The sequence below is a fragment of the Juglans microcarpa x Juglans regia genome, chromosome 1D (genome assembly GCF_004785595.1).
Source record: "Juglans microcarpa x Juglans regia isolate MS1-56 chromosome 1D, Jm3101_v1.0, whole genome shotgun sequence".
In the NCBI taxonomy this organism is placed as follows: Eukaryota; Viridiplantae; Streptophyta; class Magnoliopsida; order Fagales; family Juglandaceae; genus Juglans; species Juglans microcarpa x Juglans regia.
The window spans coordinates 29,983,761-30,006,657 of record NC_054594.1 but is presented as its reverse complement, the minus strand read 5'-3'; the positions used below and the strand labels follow the sequence as shown (position 1 = coordinate 30,006,657).

Sequence of the window (22,897 nt, the reverse complement as noted above, 5' to 3'; positions counted from 1 at the left end):
CCAGTCCGTGCGCTGTCCACCCTACGCTGCCTGTGTGCGTCACCACCCCTCCCATTTTCTTCCCCTCCGACAGGCAACCACCCTCTACGCCGCCACCCACGGCCAACCACCACCACCATTAGTTTTACCGACATCCCTAAGTCCTTCCCTAGTAATCTCAAGTTTTCGTTTGTCCCCTTTCAAAATCTAGCATTTTGAGACCCACGGCCATAGTGCATTTTGTACTGTTACATTGTTGTGCCGTCACTTCTAGCACCTCAGTGATCATTCGAAAGTTATATTATAGCACTGTAAGTATTTTTCCAAAGAACTTTCATGATTTAAATGTATTTTTACACTAACTCATTTTTATTGTAATCTGGTTGGTTGTGCCGGACTGAGTCTATGGAGTAAGGGGGTCAGATGGATTTGAGGATGGAGTTGTGTGTTGTGATTTGTTGGTTGTTGGATAATTTGTCGTTTCATGTACATTGCATACTTGCATGCATGTTCATGTTTGTAAATAAAAACTGAGTTTTCGCATGATGGCATACATGTTCATGTGTACTTTTGAAAACTGGGTTTTCATGTGAGAAATGATTTTTGGGTGTGTGTATCACGACCTCAAGCCGAGATGGGGCATTATCTCGGTCGAGCTCCTCTAGTCACTCGGGAGTAGCATATACAGAGTGACGTCTCTTGGGTTGTCGTTGGGCGACAACGGGATTGGACAGGATGGTAACGCTCTCGTACTGACTCCATGGCTCCTCTACTGGCGGGGGCTAGAGGATGCTTGGCCACGAACGCGTTGGGCGTGGAATTGGGCATCGCTCGTTACGAAGTCACTCGCACGGTCGTTATCCGTGGTGTGACGAAGGGAGCCAGGGTGTGCGGATGATCCCTAGGGGAGATCATGGTGCATAGAGTTAAAATGGATTATTGGGCTATTTTATGAGAAAATAGCGTGTGTTGGATAAAATGATTTTATGTGAACCATTTTCTGGTAAAATTGTGGATTATTGTTTTGGGCCATTTTTAGGAAAAATGGCGGGAAATATTTTTATGGATATGTTTTGGGCCAAATGGGATTTTGGCGTGCGTTGGAAAATATTCATTTTCGAAAAAAATGATGTTTTGGGAATAATGCATATTTCATCGTATGCATGCATAATTGTTGGTTACATTAATTCATTTTTATTCTCGATGGTTGTTTGGATTATACTTACTTGCGGTACCATTTTATGGTAACGCAGGTTTTGATGCAGATGATGCTGAAAGTGAGCCTGAAGATTCGGCTCCGCCGGAGGAGTGATATGGGATCACTCGTTCATGTATTTGGCCCTGTATTATATTTTATTTTGGGATAACTGTATAACTTCTTTTTAAACGTTTTACTTATGTAAATTTGTATAAAATTTCTGGTACTTAGTTGACTTACTTAAATTATCCGTTGCGTTGTTCATTATACATTGTTGCATGTACACACACTTGGCACTATCGTTGGGATGCGTGACCATGTTGTAATCATCCGGACGTCTCGATTCTCAAGTTTCCGTACATGGGGGTCGGGGGCGCCACAAAAACAAATCACAATTATGAAAAACACACTATGACCGAAACATCCATAGCCTTTTCCCCTCAATTTTTGTCACACTTCTTCTAATTTCAAAACTCATGATTAAACCAAATTTTTGCAACAAAAATCTTCCTATCCCAAGTTTAAAAACATACTTAAAAAATTCAACAAGAACTTACTAATCTTCAACCCAAGACCTTTTAGTAAAAAGATCCAAACTTTTTAACTAAAAATAAACCCTTGAATCACAAGTTTTGATCTTATTCAAAACATCTCCAAGAATTCCAAAAAATCAAATCTTACTTCTAACATATTCATAACATCATCCTATGATCAACCATGCTTTAAATGATTAAACAAAAGTCACCAAAAATCACAAAATAACATTTGGAGTTTTTGGTTTTACACTTAGTCCAAAAATATAAACTTTTCTCTCAACTAACTTTGATCAATCCCTTGATCCATGACTTAAAGAGATTTGATCTTCAAACTAAAACATCACATAGTTTAAAAATGTGTCCTAAAGAATATCCAAGCATCAAACTTAAAATAACGTGGCTAAAACTCAATAAAACTTGGATCTAACCAAAAAACATAAAATCTTAGGCCTAACTGAATTTTTCTTGCATAGAAAAATCATATCTTTAAAAATAATATTAAATATCTTCAAAATAAAATCCTAACATGTATATAAGAGGATTAAGATCATCCCATAAAAATATCAAAGCCTTTGGAATAAGATTAGACCACGAAATATTCAAACTTTCACAAAACAAAAACTATTTTTCCACTTCCAGTTTTCAAGTTTTTAAATCTAAGGAAATCTATCATCAAAAGCTTTATTCATGCAACAAAAACTCAATGAAAATTCATAAACATATGCCAACAACACTCCATAAAAGTTTCGGACCAAGATATGTCTATTAGCTTGGTAAAACATTTCAAAACATAACATACTCTCCAGTTTCACTCCCAGAATGACTTTTCCATGGTTAAAAATACTTTTGACCGATCAAATGAGCATGTAATGAGACTAATAAGATATCCAAGAAAACTAAACTTAAAGACAAACAACTTTTATGAATGGTAAAAAATCTCCATGCAAAAAGACTTTGAAACCTATCCGAGAGAGCTCTTTTGAGTTTCTCTCTAAAAACGGGGTGAAGAAGTGATGAAAGGGAGTGAAATGTGTCTTGCACAACTTTAGAGTTTTGGAGTAGGAAGTTATGAGCTTTAATGACCCTTGATTGGAGGTGGCTATGTGACATAAAGTGGAGAATAGTGAAAGGCAAGGACAGCCTATAGTAGCTATGAGAAATAGAGGTTGATGGGAGTGGATTTCTCCTTCACATCAAGGCACTATTGGGTGCAGCCAATGACAGTGGATGGTTTGCCATGTGGGGGAGGAAACTTCTTCAAGAATTTTTGCCAAGGTGGCCAAATTCGTGGGCCTTGGTGTGCTTCAACCAAGTGGGCTTCAGTTTGGGGTTTATAGGGAGCTTGGTTAGGGTTTGAGATGCTATCAAGCCCAAATCTAATTTTTCTTGGCCCAATCAAATTTTCAAGGTTTAAAATGTTGGATAATGATGTCATAAAAATGATTTGATTAATTAATAGCATGCGGAAGAGATTTAATCAAGTAATTAAACACACTGCTAGAAATCAGATTAAAAAGGGTTTGTAGGCCAACTTTAGGGTTTGGGGAAACCGTTTAGGGTTTCAGTTTCAACCAAGCTTTTGGAGTTTCAATTAGATCCCAACCATTTGGGGTTTTGCTAGGATTATAATCCTCTTTGGTCTGGCACAATTTGGTTGATCAAATGAAACAAAACTTTACTTAGGTGGCAAGATTTCACACCTTGATTTCTTTCACAAATCTATCTAATTGTTTCTCTTTGGGCCAAGTGTCTAATACTACTCACTATGTGTGGCTAAGATCTTGCTAAGTGTCCAAATAAAACTTCTCTAACCTAATTTAGACATTCCATACTGTGATTTTGAAAATACTGCACTAGGTGAGCTTATCGAAGTTACTATTCACTCCGAAAAAAATATATAATAAACCTAGCACTGAAAAATCCTAAATATTCATATTAACTTATAGTGAAAATATTTTACCGAAATTCAACCCCGAAGTGCCCCTAAAAATAATTTCACAATTTCAAACAGGTATTTCGTTCGAAATTATGAAAATAGGTTATTGCGCCATAAAATCTTAAATAATCCAACTGAGTCTAATGGCGTAGACCATAACGCATTCTGATACTTCTAACTATCTCAAATAATTAAACTCATATTTCCAGCACCATAGTGAGTGGTAACACTGACTATGTTGACAGACTAAAACATATGCGATTGGTCGATTCGTAAAGACTTGTGGAGTTTTCACAAGGTTCCTAAAGTCAATAGAAATTCCAGTAGTGAATTTCTAGTGGGCTGTTATAATGGTCTAAGGCCGAGAAAGAATAAGTATGAAGGGAAGCGAGAGACGCATGCGGGGTGATACAATAGCAACCATGTACGCTATTCTAGTGTATAGGACAGTGACAAGGTGGAAGGAGCTAGGCGTGATGAGGATCGCGAGCGGCGGACCTAAAAGTATTGTACATAGCACAAGGCGAATGGTCACTGAATTGAGGATTGCCACACACTCAAACAAAAAATTGAGGAGATGAAGGGCAATGGAGAGCTAGAACGCATTGTCGCCAAGAAAGCCTCCCCATCGCGACTTTTAGATGATAGGAGGCATGAGCGTAAGCCTAGACGGAGCGAGAGCCCAAGAGGAGAAAGTCACCTAAGAGGGTGAGGAGATTGCAGGAACCAAGGAATCAACAACCCAAGTAACAAACGGATCGAAGAAACCCACCTCTGGGAGAGATTCGTACCATAGATGGGGGTTATGCGGGGGGTGGACAAACCTCGTCAGCAAGAAAGGCCTATAGATGGGCAAGATATGAGGAAGTATATAACATGGAGAGGCTTGTCAAGCAGGCATGGGTACAAACCTCGCCCCTAATTTCCTTTTGTGATGAGGACTCTCGAAGGATAGTATACCCCACACAATGATGCATTGGTAGTAATAATGCTGGTAGCAAATTACACGACGCAGAGGATATTGATAGATAATGGAGGTTTGACACACATCTTATTTTGGTCAAACTCCTCTGTTCACTTTGGAGTGCTTAAGAATAGAGTGGTAACCCCTGGGTCGACAAAGAACCGTTAGCGCCTTGAATGAATCTTTTTGAAAATGATGCCAGAGCGAGGTAGCATCTAACGCTAGTGGGTGCCATGACTAAGGCAAATAACTCGACGAAGTACTGCCGTGTTATCATGATATGAATATGAATAAGACGTAGTCACCATGGTGAGCGAACCGTTGTTGGTGCAGTAACTAACAAGAACACGAGATGCATAGGGGAGTCGTGACGTGTCCATATGTGTTATGAGAACAAGGCAATGAGCTTACATGATACGGATCATGTGATGTGATATGATATGTCCCGGATCACGTGATTAACAAGATATGAAATGATGACAAAACAATGTTTTTCTGAAAAGTCAAAGAATCTGTCACATGTCTTTTGAAAAAGATCAAGTGCATAAGTCAAGTTTTGGTCACGTCATATGTCAAGTACACGTTCATGCATGCATTCCACGGGTTCCCACTTCTATACTTATGTTAATCATTGTATGTTGTGTGCCCACTTGCTAAGATTTCTCAAAATCTCATTGTGGTAGTTTTCACTACCATTCCCCACCCGGAATTGTAGAAGTTGTGAAAGGTATCCCAGCCTCAAGAGAGTCATGAACCTAGATGGCTCCATGATAGAGGATGAGTATACCGTGAAAGCTCGTCATGAATTTACTGCAGATGTTTTAAAGTACACGGCCCCACTTCTTAGGGAGATTTTAGCTAGCATTAGCGAGACTGAGATTGATGCTACGGTTACCAACCCAACAAAAAACTTAAGATTTTGGTGAAACATGGATCAATTGTCAACTTTCCTTAAGCGAGCCTCTGAATCTACGGCTGAAGCAAATGAAATAGCAAAGAACTTATGACTTCTGGCACCCGAGCTTCAAAAATCACATGGGGTCTTTTGGTGTTTGACTCCTGATGGAGCCATTTTTGGTGAAAAGACATGACTTGAGGTTTACTTTTGTGGAAACAAATATTTTGTTGGTCCAATGTTTTGGGAAAAATGAACACAACCTTTATTTGGGTACTTTTGAAATGAAATCTTTTGACGATGGCAATGTTTGGGTTATGCATAGTTTTACAGTACCATGTGCTAAAGCAAATGCTTTAGGCATTGCCTAGTTTTACACGAACCTTAAATATTCCATTGCATTACTTATTGCATACTGCTAGTATACCTAGGAGCATTGCACATTATCTATCATGTACGAGGGGTATGGAGCCATGTGTTACATGTTCTAGCATTTCAGTCACTGTCCAATCCCAAGTGGGGGGCTGGGGACGCCACAAAAGCCTTAAGAGAGGTCGAGAAGAGATACCCAAAGATAGAGTTGATCGCTTTCGCACTCGTGATGTCAGCATGACAATTACGCCCCTATTTGCAAGCCCACCCCATAAGGGTTATCACCTCCACACCCTTGCAAAAGGTGCTTCAAAGGCCTGACACTTTGGGGTGACTGGTGAAAGGGTCCGTTGAGTTGAGCGAGTATGACATCAACTATGTCCCTAGAACCGTAGTTAAGGGACAAGTCTTGGCCCATTTTGTCGTAGAACTGATGAACTTCCCCGAGGAGACACCAAAGGCACCCGAGAAGGAACCGTGGCTAGTGTAGGTCGATGGTTCATCCTGTCAAGTAGGAGGGGGCTTGGGCGTCTACATGATAACAAATAAAGGCGCATAGTCATTTCATGTGGTCCGACTAAACTTCAAGATGAGGAAGAATGAAGCAGAGTATGAGGCAGTGCTCGTGGATTGGTTGTAGCTGAAATGTTAGGTGGAACGACGGTAGTAACAAAAGTTGACTCCCAGGTAGTGGTTGGCCAAATCACGGGAGAATATTCGGCGAAGGGACCGAAGTTAATAAGGTACCTCCTTCATGTCCAAGAGAAATCCTGTCAGTTCCAGTATTTTCAAATCGAACAAATTCTAGAGGGGACAACTAGAAGGCGGATTGGTTAGCAAGAATGGCATCGATAGGGTAGGAACAAATGCTGTCATGGTAAGCAACCCTCAGGACAGTAGACACAGCGGCCATAGGGGAGGAAGTTTTTCAAATCGAAGGAAACTTGCCAAGATGGGCAGATAACATCATTAAGTACTTAAAAGATGGGGAGCTACCTGCTTCTGGGGAAGAGGCAAGGAAAGTCAGAAATAGGGCAGCTTGATTCATCTTGATAGACGGAACAATGTACAAACAGGGTTTTTCGAGCCCATTACTAAGATGCATATCAAAAAAGGAGGCTGAGTATGTGATGAGGGAGATACACGAAGGTGTTTGTGGAAATCATTTAGGAGGAAGGTCATTGGTGGCAAAAGTCATGAGAGCAGGCTACTATTGGCCCACCGCTTTGCAGGACTCAAAGGAGTTCATAAAAAAGTGTGACCAGCGCCAGCTACATGCACCAATCCGGAGCATGCCCCCTGATGAACTAAAGTCGATAACGGCCCCATGGCCATTTGCTCAATGGGGGATAAATTTGGTCGGCCCTATGCCTCTGAGCAAAGGAGGTACCAAATTCATCATCATCGCCGTCGACTATTACACCAATGGGCAGAAGCTGAGGCCATGGCAATGGTGACTGCTCAAAGTGTGACAAGGTTTATATGGAAGGCAATCGTGTGCAGATTTGGGAAACTGCAAAGCATCATCTTCGACAACGGCAAGCAATTTGATTCGGAGCATTATCCTAGGTGGAGCAATTTGATTCGGACAGTCGAAGCGACCAACAAGACCATAGTGGGGATATTGAAGAAGAAGGTAGGTGAAAAGAAAGGGCGTGGGTAGATGAACTCCCCAAAATCATATGGCATAGAGGACAACACCCAAGACGTCAACAAGATAGACTCCTTTCGTCCTAGCATGCGGAGCCAAAGCCATGATACCTGTAGAAGTAGGGATACCAAGCCATAAGAAGCTCAACTTCGATGTCAATGAAAATGGAAGGAAGCTGGAAGAGCATCTAGACCTATTAGAAGAAAGAAGAGGGAGTGCCAAAATGAGGGTGGCCGCCTACAAAAGGAAGACAGAGTAGTATTTCAACAAAAGAGTAAGACCGAGGTCCTTCAAGGTTCGCGACCTACTGTTAAAGGAGACCGAGGTGACCACCGCAGAAGAAGGGAAGCTGGGCCTAAGATGGGAGGGGCCATAGGTAGTCATAGGTAGTAGTCGCCAGGGAGCCTATCGCCTAAAGGACACACCAGGGTGTGAATTGCCCCACCCATGGAACTCTGAGCATTTGAGGAGATTTTATGTTTAAGATATTTTTATGCCTAAGACATTTTTTATGAAACATTATTCTTACTGAGGGATTTTTGGTAAGCTCAATTATTCATATCATATTCTTTCTTTATTAATCTTGACACTTTAGGGCCCTTGGAATGCCACTCGCCAGAGTTAAGTGGTCGAGCCCAAGATGGGAGGGGCCATACGTAGTCATAGGTAGTAGTCGCCAGGGAGCCTATCGCCTAAAGGACACACCAGGGTGTGAATTGCCCCACCCATGGAACTCTGAGCATTTGAGGAGATTTTATGTTTAAGATATTTTTATGCCTAAGACATTTTTTATGAAACATTATTCTTACTGAGGGAGTTTTGGTAAGCTCAATTATTCATATCATATTCTTTCTTTATTAATCTTGACACTTTAGGGCCCTTGGAATGCCACTTGCCAGAGTTAAGCGGTCGAGCAACTCTCCCGCTACATCTTCTCGCCAAGGTTACACGGTCAAGCAACTCTCTCATTATGCCACTCGCTAGAGTTAAGCGGTCGAGCAACTCTCCCGCTAAACTCCATTTGCCAAGGTTACACAGTTGAGCGACTCTCCCACTATGCCTTCTTGCCAAGGCTACATAGTCGAGCAACTCTCTCATTACGCCACTTGCCAGAGTTAAGCGGTCGAGCAACTCTCCCACTACACTCCACTCACCAAGGTTACACGGTCGAGCAACTCTCCCTCTACACCTTCTTGCCAAGGTTACACGGTCGAGGAACTCTCCCGCCACTCGCCAGACCACACGATTGAATTTCAGATAAGTCAATTTCGTCCTTACTTTTGGTTTCTTTGTTCTTGTTTAACTTGACTCCACATAACTAAGACCAAACCAATTACATTCACACTCCATAAACAATAATGATCATTCTTAGGAACAAAACAAAGGCAAAAATTCATAAACCATAGTTCAAAATATACAATTACTAAGGGGCAGTGCCCGAAATTCAAAAAAACAAACATTCATCTTACTTAATATAAACCATAGTTCAAAATATACAATTACTAAGGGGTAGTGCTCGAAATTCAACAAAACAAAGAAATGCCAAAATAAAACATCAAGGAAGACAAGGAGGAGGGAAGGCGTCCGACATAACGTCTCGTCCAATAGAGTCAAAGTAGTGGTAGGTGGTCGGATTGGCCTTTATCTCTCTTTACTTCAAGTTATAGAGATCTGTCTCGGGATGTGCAAGTAGAAGCTCCTGCAGCTGCTTAATCTTGAGCTTGAAGCCAAGGCCACGTCTCAGATTGCATGAACAGAGTTAATTTGAGGAATAAGGCGATTAATCTGCTCTTGCGAATGGCCCAGCTCCTGATTCAGCTTGGATACTTTTGATTCGAAAGTAGTCAAATTTTTCTTGCAAGTCTCACAACTCTTACTCAACGTCAAGAAGTGGCGATCCTGCTCCTTAAGAAAAATCTTAGTAGCAACCAAATCCTACTCTGCCTTAACTTTCTCACCCTGAGCTATGCTCAGCCGGGTGTTGGCTTCTCTTCATTCTTCCTTGAAGGCAATCAAGCAGGTAATGTAGTCAGCTTTCGCCGCCTGCAATTCCTCCACCTCTTTTTCCACTTCGCTAAAGCGGGCAGCCACTTAGTCTCCCTATTAGCGACAGTAGCCTTGTGCAGTGCAGTTTCCTTCAAAGTGCTCATAAACTCAGATTGGAGAGAGACAATCTAATCCTAAAAAGATGCTTCAACTCAGGAAAGTTCACCAGCCAATTTTTCTTTTTCCGCTCGGACAGAAACAACAGCCCCATGGGCTTTGCCAATGAATGAGCGCATGGAGTCGTTTTCCTCCTCAAGCTCCACATAGTCTTCCACCAGCACAACAACTAACTTGTCAACTCCCTGCAAAAGCCCAATCAGAACAAGGAGATAAAAACCTAATGAAAAGGTAAAATAAAAGAAAAGCGAAACTCACAGGCAAAAGGGTTACTAACTTGAGGACGGTAGGGCAGAAAGCCTCATCATGGCTTAATCTGAAGACCTGAGAAGAGTCACAAGCCGAAAAGAGGAAGCACCATGGTGAGCACTTGGAATCTGAAAAGAGACCCCAACAGCATCTTCTAGGGTAAAAGGCTCATAAATAGTAAGAGGCAAAGGATCAATAGTCGCCTTAATAGACATCCTGGCTATTTGACTTTGGGAACGGCAACATCCTCCCAGACTGGAGACCTGTGGGGCGGGCTAGTTTGACGATCACCGGCAGGAAAGGTTGGAGTAGGATCCCCACCCCCCCTCGAGGAAGTGCTGAAGGGCTGGGAAGGGACTGACACCCTGCTCCCACTGGGGAAAGATAAGTTTGGAAAGAGAAAGGGCAACTCAGGAGTGTCCTCGCCCGAAGCTGTCGAGGCAGCAAGAGAAAGCTCACCGACATCTTCAAGATGAAACAAGGTGCCAAACTCGTGTTGTAAGGATGGAAGACAGTTCACGGGAAGGGCATTAAGGAAGTCCAGGTTCAGAATAGAGACAAGATCATCCCCTTCCAGAGGAGGGGCCCCTTTGGGATTGACTGCTTACCCAGAAGTCTCAACCGCTTTTCCCGAGGGAGCCTCTGACCTCAGGGCCTCTTGGCCTCCAACATGAAGTCTAGTTCAGTGTCTACCTGATCCATGATGTCGTATAATGAACTAGACCGGGGTACTGAAGGGCTCCTTGACCCTCCCTTTTGCTGGCCAGAAGGGGGAAAAGGGACACCCCAGGAAGAGTTAGACGCGTCCGACGACTTGGCCACAGGGCGAGCTTTCTTCTTTTTACCTCCTACCTCTAGAGGTGACCCCCCTTTTTAGGTTCCCCGCCAGCGAGGGGGCACCCAGAAATTCGCGACCAAGCACATGGGCCCAACTAGGTACCATTAAGAATTTGTCAATGTTAGTGGGCGTCAAGAGGGTCAGACCAAATGGACCTAATGTTAGCCATCGCCCGAGATTAAACAAGGTCACACTCAAGGTCAAGGTCACACTCGTCAAGAACGGGTGACCAAGACGCCCGAATGGGGAATTCCTATTGTAAGGCTTCATCTGCTGGAAATTCCCATCCCCTACCCGAAACAAAGAAAAACGTCTTCTACCAATCCTTGGCATGGGAATACTTACGCTCTAATTGCACTAGTTTGCTGCGGGACCTAAAGCTACAAAGGTTCCCATCTAAATGCCTAAACCCATGAAGAGAGAGAACCTCTTGAGCAGTAAGATCAGGATAATCATCACCAGTGGGCTCCAAGACCCACCGCCCTAGAACGCAGTAAGCCATCAAAATACGCCAAGCATTAGGCAACAATTGGGCTGACGCAAGGCCTAAGACGTCACGAATGGGCCGAATGAAGGGCAGGCGGTGCCCTATTGAAAACATAGCCAAATAGAGGACAACAAAGACTGCCATACCTTTGATGTCCATGACTCCATGTTGTTGGCCAGGCAACGACAGCCCCACTAAATCGGGGATATTGAAGTGGTCCCTCACAACATCTTGTTCTCCACAAGAAAGGGTGGAAACCCAGCGGTGGCCCTCGAAGATGGAGCGGGAAGCATCTCCTTCGACATTAGGGTTCGCCGCTGCAGCTTCGCGATAGACAGAAGGCTCACGAGGTCGCAAAGAACCGCCGCCACAAGAAGAGCTTGAGCCTTAGTCTTTTCTAGTAGCCATGGACACGCTGAAAATAGAGGAGACAATGTAGGAAGAAGGAGGAGAAGGCTTGAAGACTCGAAAGGTTTTTAGATGCAGGAAAAGGAAGGGGACATGAAGCTTGTGCAAGAAGGTACGAAGTAAAAGAAATAAAAAACAAGTGGTAGAGAACAATAAATATTGGCGGCTGTTCACAAAGGGGAATGCATATCGACTTTCACAAACATCCTGGGGGAATAATGAAGTAGAACCTCAAATGTTGCCCCAAGAGCAAATCTCACAGCATCACGCATGACAAGGACTCACAGGGTAATCGTGGGGGGACTTTGGCCCAATTCTCAAGGCCCAACACCTGGTGGTCTAAAAAGCCCCTTCGCCTGACACATAATGAGGCTTCGCAGGGTAATTAGAGATGCGTCCCTTAATTCCACTAAAAGGGTTCAACGCCATCTAGTATGAAAGTTCCATCACACTATATGTAATGAGACTTCACAGGATAACTGGAAGGGCTCTAATACCACCATAAGGGCCCGCGGGGTGGAGCCTGGGTCATGGGGCCCAACAGATCATGCCACTTAAGACTCAAACTCCTCTGGCCCATTAAAGCTTAGGCTAGTTTATTAAAGATAAGAACGCCCACCTATTTATCCTGGAGTAATTAGGATATTCACTCATTCAAACCTGAAGGCTCCGGGGTTCGAATTTCAAATAGCAGGGAAGGCAGTTAGTCCGGGTGGTCCGAAAAAGGCATGTCCTATATTTAAAGAACCCTGGTATGCTAATGAAGACTCTGAAATAATTAGCTCTAAGAAGATTGATATTGTTACTGACTTAGGCATCGAAGGGGCCCCTTTCAACCTCCCAAGCCCTCTTACTCTTAGGTTGCTAGAGATTGGGAGTGCGAAGCTGTGAAGCACGTCCATAACACATGTGGTACCATCTTAACGATCAAGATAATGAAGTCTTAACCACTCTTCAGCATCAAAACATCTATTACTCATGTGAGCTGAAATTCCATATATATGGAAGATCTAAGTATACCCATCTAGCATGAAATGGTGAGACAACCCCATGTTTTGGAAGATTCAATGTACATTTGTAAGGTGGAAGATATAACACTAACTGAAAGCGTTAGCAACCTTGGTTCACGCCAGGGACATGAGATTGTGGCTTGAGGAGACCAAAACTATAAAAATAATTTTCTGGGTTTTGTTTTTCAGCTTGTGTAAGCACTTAATTAACTTTCTTTTCAAGTAAATTACACTTTGGACCCCTAAAATACCTTTGCTTTTTGAGACATACAACCTAAATCCCAAAATTAACCATTGATATCCGAAACTACTAAATTTCAGAAATTCCGTTGATTTAAATTTGACTGTTAAGATGGTACCACATATTTTATTTTGTCACATTGATGGTCAACTCTTAGCAAAATGTGCAAATTGCCAAACTTTGATAGTTTAGAATGCCAATTGCAAGTTTTGGTAGTTTAAGGAGCAAATTGAAAAAATGTAGAAGGTAACATGTAAATGTAACCTTGGAGGGAATTTTTTTTATAGGTAAAATCTTTTATTAATATCACTAGAAGAATATATGAAGTCCAAGTATATGAAAACAACCCTAGTTAGAGAGAAAAATTAGATACAAGGAAATTATGAAAACTGAACTCGTAAAATTCTATAGCCTAAAGAAATAATGTATTGAAAAGAGACTTTTAAGTTCCTCTAGCGAACATTCTTTTCCTTCAAATTTTGGTTGTTTATTTTCCTCCAAATGTATCACGGGAGGCATATGGAGACCATCTTTTATATTGCTGTAATTTACGAGACACCATAAAGACTTCCCCAACTAGCAAGATGATGAACCACCTTCTCAGGCATAACCCATGATAATCCAAGCTAACCATTTCACAACTAGAAGAGTGATTGATGAACACCCTTAGCTTATGAATCCTCAGCCCACCATTGCATATTGGTTAGCATACCTTATCCCAATTGGTTAGAACTTTGGTGAAATCTAAACTCTTTCACCTCGTTCACTCTATAAGAATTTGCGTTGGAGCTTCTCAATGCGACTCACTTTGCTGGCCATTAAGGGAACAAGAAGAGAAAGTAAGTGGGCAAATCTAGAAGAGTATTATTGATTAAGGTGGTCCAACCACCTTTTAACAAGTACAACCTCTTCCTACTTGCTAGCCTATGCTCAATCTTCTCGATCACTTTATTCCAAACAGACTTTGCCTTGAAATAGGTGCCCAAGAGAAGGATAAGGTTCTTCATGGACAAAGAACATACCTTGCATCCTAAAAGCCAAGCTCAGTAAATTGTTGACATTTCCCACATGAAAGCTATAATGACTTCTATATTTCAATACCTACTGTACTCAAATCATGCAAATTTTGCATGTTGTGGTTAAAATTCATTGTAAAGAATTTTTACCAAGAGCAGGGGAAATCTAACTGATTCTCATTTTCATCTAGTCATACATGGAAAATTGTCTCCATAAGGTTAAAGTTTTCATACACTAGGCATCAATAACTATTGTCAGAACAGGAAAAAATAGAAGATGTCTAGCATATTGAGAGATATTTTGGAGGCATATTAGGTCCTTCCATGAAAGAGCATAGGCATATTAAGGAGTATGAATCATGATGCATAAGAGCAAAGGAATCTACACAAAGTTAATATATTACCATAATTAGCATAAAAATCAAAAGCATCTTGTTGTCTACCATATCCATTTAGAAACATCCAAGTTTGAAAAAGTTCAAAAATCTAAGCCCTAGTATAAATGACATGTTTCACACCACCGACTACTCAGATGACCTACAACAGATGAGAGGATGACACTAGTTGTCCATGGGAGCTCTGATGCCTAAGTTAGAGAAATATGATCTCAATATGCGTATATAAGCCAAAGTTCAAGCTTAGTGTTACCTTTAGGTGTTAGTTATAGAGGTGTTGAGACATAGATAAGCACTAGTTATCCGTAATAAATGGAGGAGATAACCATCCTGATCTATCGACATTATCATATCACACGATTAAGCTCGTGGGTCACATGGGCTCTTGAACAGTGCGCCCCTAGTCTTGGGCCTATAGGTTGAACCTCTCCACTAGTCGTGGGCTTATAACCAAGGGAATATTCCTTCTAGTTACCACGCTAATTTCCTATGTGCTGGCACAAAGAGAATTAATTTATTTCATGTCCTTTTAATTCGCGTGAAGGAACCTTACCCCGCTGGCTTGGGTTATGGAGGCACCTTACCGTGCTGGTTTAGGTTAGGTAAGCGGCCCATCAGACTTCATTTTCTTCTACCCCATTGAGGATCCACTTTAACTAAGGTGTGGGTCCAAACTTGTCGTCGTACCCTAAAAATATGGCCACTTAACTGTTTGCGCACTTTTATTCTCTCCCATTGAAAAGAATGGTAACTGTCAATGTTGTCACCCGTTTGGCTTCCTAAGAACCTCCTCATCATTACCCTTTCTCCTATTTCATTTTCTTGATTCATTTCCTCTCTCCCATTTGTGTCATATCTCTTCTTGTTTTTTCACATTGTCTCTCATTTTCCTTCTCACACCCTTTGACAACTGAAATTTGCCAAGTCCCCATTCATATTTTACTTGATACTATTTTAATTATTGGATAAATGTTGAGTGTTAGAAGAAAGCCTTAAGGTGTGTTCTATTTTGGACCTTAGAGTTCTAGAATTAGAGAGCCTACAAGAGAAAGAAGAGGAAAAAGCCCATAAAGGCCCATGTGGATTTCGGCCAACTAGGATGGAATTAGGGTTTGGAAGCCCAAAGTTGATTTCTAAGAATTGGTGGAGGCGCCACATGGCATAAGAGGATCACTTTTGGCTCTCTTCTAGAAACTCATCATTTGGAACTTAGGAAAATAGTAAGTGCGACACTTGTCCAGTGTGCATGAGGTTCTAGAAGGAGTGAGTGGAAGAGACAAAAGATGAGGTCATCAGATTAGGGCTTACACGCCCACATGCAAAACCCCATTTCTATAGTTGACACTTGTCAAGCATGAAGAGAGACCTTTGGAGTTCCAAGAAGATCTTACTTGGGAAGAGAGAAAGACATGTTCTAGAAGAATTTTGGAAAAGCAAGAGAGAGAGGGAGGCGATGGCAACAAGCATGGGGAAACTCAAGGGACACCTTGGGAAGGCTAAAGATCACCTTGGGAAGAGCTAGGGATTTTGGCCAACACAAGGGACACACACTCCACTTGCCACATGGCAACCATGCACACATGTATAGTTTCAAGGATGATTTAGGGTTTCGAATTTTACCTTTTTACCTCCAAGTACATTAAACCTAGACAAATGAAGAAGGGCAAAGAGGGAAGAGAGGGTTTCGGTTGGGAGGCCACACGCCACTCGTAGGAAGGGACTTTTGGTTTTCCAAAGCAATCCCATCATAGGGAAGGGGAAGAGACTCTTTTGTCAAGAAGCCAAGTGGCATCCATGCACAAGACCTTTGGCATTTCAAGAAGGGATGGAGACTTCTATATAAGGGCATAGCTGAAAATCATGGAGGTCTTTTGCACAAGCTCTCAACTTTTCTTCTAAGGAGTTTCGGTTCTAGGGTTTCCCACACAACCACACACGTTCACTTGGGAAACTAGGGTTTTTCTTCAAGGAAAGGAAGAACCCGAAATATTCTTCTTGTTTTAAGCACATGAACATGAGGTATAGGGTGAATGAAGGACACGACCACCACTTGGAAGAAAGGCTAGGGTTTTTATCCTTGAGGGTTTCGGATTCTAGGGTTTTTCCATGAGAAAGCATTTTCGAAAACCTTAGACACTCACACTCACCCTTATTTCGAGACTAGGGTTTCTCTAGTCATCTTCTAATATGTCTTAATATATATTTTCAGATTTTGCTACTTTATACATTGGATTTTTGTAAGTAAACTTCTAACTTACTCTTGACAACACTTGTATATATTTCGTGAACTCTTGTTTGTTTATCATTGCTTGAATTTTGTTATCTTGTTATATGTATGCTCAGTTTTGATGAAAGGATGGGATGTTATGTTTTCATGATGGTTTGTTGAATTATATTTCAAATATGCCATGCTAGGGTTTTGGTTTGGACATGTATATGTGCTATGCATGCTTGTTTTGATATATGAATGTGTAGATGTATGAGTATATGTGTTGTGATGATGAAAATCCATGTTTGGAGGACTTGCATGAATCAACCAAGGCTATATACCAAGGGTATACAAATCTGTTTTGTGTTTTGGCAAGTATGATTCGACTATGTTTACATGTATTCATCATATAATTGCATGTTCTAATATTTTCAAACCATATTGTGAGATGCATGTTGCTAATTGGGCTATATGTGTTTTGGTTTTACATGTTGCATGAGTATGATAAAGTGTAGCATCATGTGTTCATGTCTCATGTATATGAGTCTGTGTTTTCAAAAAGAAAAAGGTCAAAGTACATTTTATCACGACCCCAAATGCTAGGATGGGGAAATGCCCTAGTGGAACTCCCTGGCCACTCTGGAGTGCTTAAAGTTAAGTGGAGACCCCTCGGTCAATGAAGTACAGTCGATGGGCCTTGAATGGCTCCTTATGGAAAAGATACCGGAGCAAGGCTGCACCTAAAGCTAGTGAGTGCCATACAGTGAATGTGAAATAAGTAAACTGCCGTAAAAGAATATATTTATGTTATGACGTAGTCACCTCAATCAAGTGGATCGTTGGTTGATGCAGTAACTAGCGAGGAACACACGGTGCATAGGGGAGCCGTAAGGTATCCAACCATGTGAATTATGAAATGAATAAGGCATTTGAGCTCCATGTTATGATGCGATATGATATGCCATGATACGATATGACATGCCATGATATGTTATGTTATGGTATGCCATGATATGTTATGATATGATATGATATGAAATAACATGAAAGAATGTGATATTATCACAATATGATATGTTATGAATGATAAGAATGGCATGATATGTTATAAAATGATAATAATGGTATGATATGTTAGGACAAGAATAAGGACCCAAGCTCAAATGATATGAACATGTGTTAAAATGTCTAAAAGATGAAAATATGTTTTATGAAAAATCTATGTTGAATATGTCAAAGTTTTTACGTCAAGTTTATGTCCATACACTCATTTGTGGTTATATGCTTGTGATATCTACTATATGTTGACTGTTTATTTGTTGAGATTTCTCGAAATCTCACTGTGATAGTTTCTATTACCATTCCCCCACCCGGAATGGTAGAAGTTGTTACAAGTTTAGACGACCATGACAAAACGCAAGAGGACGGTACCCCCGAACATCGAGGAGGTGCCCAAGACCGATGAGAGCTTGACAGTTCCGTCTTTATTGGATATGATAGAGACTGTTGACCGACTCATTGTCGACGCCTTGCAGCTCATTGAAGAGACGAAGAAGTTAAAGAATTGGGACAATGACCAGTTTTTGGAGAAAAGAAAGAAGCTAGATTAAAGAAGTACATTTGGAAAAAAAAAAAGGGACCATGGAAATAGTAGTAGAAAAAGAAATGACTTATGGTTTTTGTGGAAACAGTTTTTGATGGTCCTGTGTTTTAGGAGTCTTTGGGAAACAATTATCTATTTCGGAGTACTTGAATAAAATTTAAACTTTTGGGATGCTCACATTCGATACCATGAATATTATATTACCACCGTGCCTATGTAGTTAAAAGATTTTTCTCTCTTCGAATTATTGCATACCGCTAGATTTATAGGTGCATTGCATCTTATTTGTCATGTACGTGGGGTATGTAGCCTTTAGTTACATGTCACAATGCTTTAGTCACTGTCCAATCCCAAGCGAGGGCTGGGGGCATCACACACCCTCTCTCATTTTCCTTCTCACATCCTCTCTCATGGCTAACCGTGGCTCCTCATGTACCCCTATCCAACCTTCGACCAAGATTCCAACGAGGGCCTCTTCCCACACCGTTGTGGAGTCTTCCGACGACCAAGTCCTTCCATTCTTGGAAGTATTCACTTGGAATTCAACCCTGACTGAGCGGGACCAAACGAAGTTGAGGTCCACCTATCGCATCCCCCATTTTGTATAGCTCTCTATTCCAGAGGGAGGATGCGTTGATAAGGAAGGGTACTCAGGATCTGTTGCCCTCCCGGTTTGTGCCTTAGAGCATGGCTTGCGATTCCCCTTCATTCGCCCAGTTCGCAATGTCTTGGACTTTCTAGGGTTGGCTCCTGCTTAACTTCATTCGATTGTGCGGCGTGTTCTATTGTGCTCGTGCGTGGTCTTTCGCATGACCTTGGAGCCCTTGGGGGAGATGTACCCAGATTGACTGCCAAGGAATTCCTATCTTTTTATTCCGTCAAGGGATTACCCGGTAATATTTGTAGTTTTCGCATTCGTTCACAACGTTTGGTGGCATTTGAGCCCACCACTCTAATGTCAAACAATGGCAAATAAAATTTTTCTTTATTTCTGGCGGAGGCTGGGAATTTCCCGCCTCCAAAAGGCACATTCAAGATTTCCCCATTAGTACGAATTAGGGTAAAGTCCCTAACGACAAAAGTCTCTTGCTAGAGCTAACTGATAAAGAATGCTCTCGCATTGATATAGTCCTCAACAGAGCTAAAGAAAATGATGGTGGTCTAGGGACTGAGCAATTCCTGACCGCTGCCAACATCGATAGGTTTCTTGTGGTGCTTGATCATGCCCACGCCAAGGGGTGTAAACTTAAGGCCATGACACCTCTGACAAAGAGGCGTGCTTCTTTGTCTGCTGAGCATCCCCAAAAATGCCCTTGTCATAGTGAAGGCAGCGAGGGTGAAACTATAGAGCCTACTGCGGAGGTGGAAGTGGAATTAGAAGGGGTCGTGGCTTCTGGTTCTAACGTTGTTGTTGGGAGTGAGGCGCCCGAAGCCTCTCCTGTAATGGTGTTGCCGTCCACATCACTAGGTCTTGACAACCTCAATGGGCTTATAGGGCAAGCCCTTGTTGACCTGGCGATAGCCTTTGATTTGACTTACCTTTGAAGGAATCTGGTTCAGTGGGTACTCCCCCTTTCGAGTTCCCTTCCCTTCTCTCCCTGATTTCGATTTCTAGTGTCGGCGAGATTTCTGCAGATATTTACAACACATTTTCTATGGGCGTGTCTGGGGTGGCCATGCCTGAAGCTATTGCCCCTCAAGTTGGGGGCGCCCAGATCGACGTCAAAGGCAACAACGACGTTGAAACCTGTGGTGGGCAACATTCCATGCCCAGTTCCCTACCAGCAACCGTCTTAGGGGCGGAGAACCCACCCATAGATCCAGAGAGGGTCTCTATTCCCTCCCCTTCCCCCTTTTCTTTTGGCGGTGATGGGGACTCCTCAACTCCTCGGGAGGGGGTGGATCATCCTTGGAAGAGGAGAGAGGAGGGAGAGATAGGGCCAGTCCAGATAGAGTTGGGGGCGGGAGCCCTGGCGACCATGGGGAAAGGGACCAAGCTGAAGGTCGAGGTGCGTTTGTGTCTGAGCTAGAAGTTCCAGCTGCCCCTCTTATGCCTTTAGCATGTTCCTTTTTAGGGGGAACTCAAGTGATGACTGAAGCAAGTGGGGTCGAGGGGGCAGGGCCTAGGTGTAATACCCGAGTCCTATTAAGTTAAATATTAAAATACTTTTAAGTTAAATCTTTTGAGATAAAGACTTTTATAATTTTATTAATTTATTTTAAGATGGGTGTATTTTATTTTACGTGGGTTATTAAATAATTTAAGGGTGTGATTTTTATGATCTTACAAAATTTCTTTCAAACTTTTTAATTTTTAAATTACTCAAGAAATGACCCAAACTCTTTTGATCTCCCCACATATGATCTCCACCATTCATTCCCTAGCTTATGGGACAAGTTTGATTTAAACCCATTGACTTTTCTTCTCCTTAAAACTGTAGCTTCCTCAAGAAGCCAAGTGAATTCCTTTCCTTCTCCTACACGACAGCGTCCAAGGAAAGGCAAGTGAATTCTTTTCCTTATTCCCCTACACCCGTCGGTTCCAAGGCACACAAGAGAGAAAACTTCTCAAGTCTCCTTCCTTCGCACGAGAGACTCTCAGTTCCTCTAGTTCGCTTGTCCTCTCCCTTTTCTTCAAGTCGTCTCTCTCATTTCTTAAACCTAAGTTCTCCACTAAAAATCTCCAAGGAAATCAACCCCCCATTGGATCTTTCGGACTTCTCTTCCTCTTCTCATCTGTCATTCTTTCCGTGGCTTGATAGAGGACTAAAGCAGGTAATTTTCCTTTCGTGAGACTTTCTTGTGATATTAGGTTTTGCTAAGCAAGTTTGTACCTTATAATTGGGGGTTTCGAATTTCTGGGTTAGCTGAGTATTGTGTTGTGTGGTAGTTCCTAGACCAGTTTCTCATTTGCCTTCTCTAGTGATTGATCTAGTGGGTAGTAACCGAAACCCCTATTTTCTGGGCAGACCGAGTGTCTTGAGGTGGCTTTGCCGTGTGTTTCTTATCATTTGAGATGGCATATTTTCTGGTTTAAGTTTGTTAGTCACAAGTAATGAGTATTTTATCTTTTGTGTATATATATACATGAAGAAGCCGTGAGTTATGCCCTGTTTTGGAGTGTTCCAGCCGTGTGTTGCAAGGGAAATTGTAGCCCCTTTCTTGTGATCTCTTGAGTCCAAGCCATGTTTTTAATTATGCTTTTATGTGTTAAATTAACGAAGTTAAGGTTTACAATTTTTAAACATTTCTTTCCTCAAGTTATGGCCTAAGTAAACCACTAAGAGTTTTAAATCTAAACTAGTAAGCTTACTTAGAAATTTTAAGTTGCTAAGAGTTTGTATCTTTTTATTTGTGCTGTGTTTCAGAAAATATATGAGGTTTTTCTTAAGTTTTCTACCACTCTTGTAATATATAATTGTATGGTTGGGTTTTGGTTAAGTGAGAGATGTTTAAGACCATGAATGTACTGAGATTTGCTAGCTGTCCATGTACTAAAGAAATTCTGAAAATATGTTTTGTTTTGGATGCCTAAACAGGCCCACTTTACCCCTTGCTCAACTTCACCCCTTTTTGTTTAATCAAAGATAAACCTTACTATAAAAAACCATTGAAGAATAAGTGACAAAAACCAACCTCTTGTAAGCATTGTCTTTTGTTGGAATCACTTTCCACATGATGTTATAAGCTGTCAAAATGCCCTTTTGATAAAATTTTCAGATTTGGGTGGTACCTCCTTGTTCCTTATCATACTTAAATAAATCCCTACCATCCTATACATTTTAACTTATGATACATACCTATCCCTTGTATAGAGAATAGTAGCCTTTAAAGAGGGACAGCAAGCAAGCTTCATACTTTCATGGGTTTCTTTAAATATTGGAGTGAGGATACTAAGGGTTGACTTAGTGCCATGTGGGTAGCTAATTGTGTTAAGGAAAACACTTTAATTCCAAATTGGAATTTAAGTCAGCGTGTAAGGGTGTCAATTAGTAAAGTTTAAAGTAAGATGGATATTAATGTGTTTATTCCATTTCATTGGATTGGAGTTTATTTTCAAGTTCAAAGGAACTCACTAGTAAAGCTCCCAGGTAAGTAGCTATGACCATGCTTCTTACACCAAGTTCTCTTTATGAAAGAATGTCTCTCTCTTATTGCAAATGCTCTTCTAAAGAAAAGAGTAAATGAATATAGTATGTACAAGCCCTTTCTTGATAGCCCCTGTTAAGCACTCTATTGACTATAATTGTGTGTATAAGTAATGCATGCACTTAGGTTCTAAGTCATGAGGTTTCCATACATGCTCTCTCAATAAACTTATTGATTATTCCTATATGTAGTATAGCATGAAAATGTATCTTTTTTCATAAAAATGCATGTGCATCGAAGTAAGAAAGATGATGAAAATGCTTCGATTGCAAAGGAAAGAAAATGAATGTCTCATGCCTTATGCTTCAAGCGATGCTTTAAATGAGTTTTAAAATGTCCCTATGAACAAATGCTTTAAATGACGCGAAAAAAGTGTTTTAAAATGTTCCTATGAACTGATGCTTTAAATGGCGCGAAGGAACATTTTAAGATGTCCCTATGAACTGATGTTAAATTGTCCCTATGAACTGACGCTTTATGGATGCCATGAAAAATTATGTCTAAGCTCATGCTTTTAAAATGATGCTTTTTCATGAACGCACAGTTAAATGAAAAGATAATGTTTAAGTTCATGCTTTTAAATTACATTTTCCATGAA

The 22,897-nt window shown here is 41.3% G+C and overlaps 1 long non-coding RNA gene across 1 annotated transcript; it reads left to right on the top strand.

Moving 5' to 3' along the window:
* Window positions 1-17,340: 17,340 nt before the first annotated feature.
* Window positions 17,341-22,412, top strand: LOC121254766. Its single transcript, XR_005938712.1, has 3 exons — window positions 17,341-17,353; window positions 20,100-20,104; window positions 21,519-22,412. It is a non-coding gene; the product is annotated as an uncharacterized LOC121254766 (long non-coding RNA).
* The last annotated feature ends 485 nt before the right edge of the window (window positions 22,413-22,897 follow it).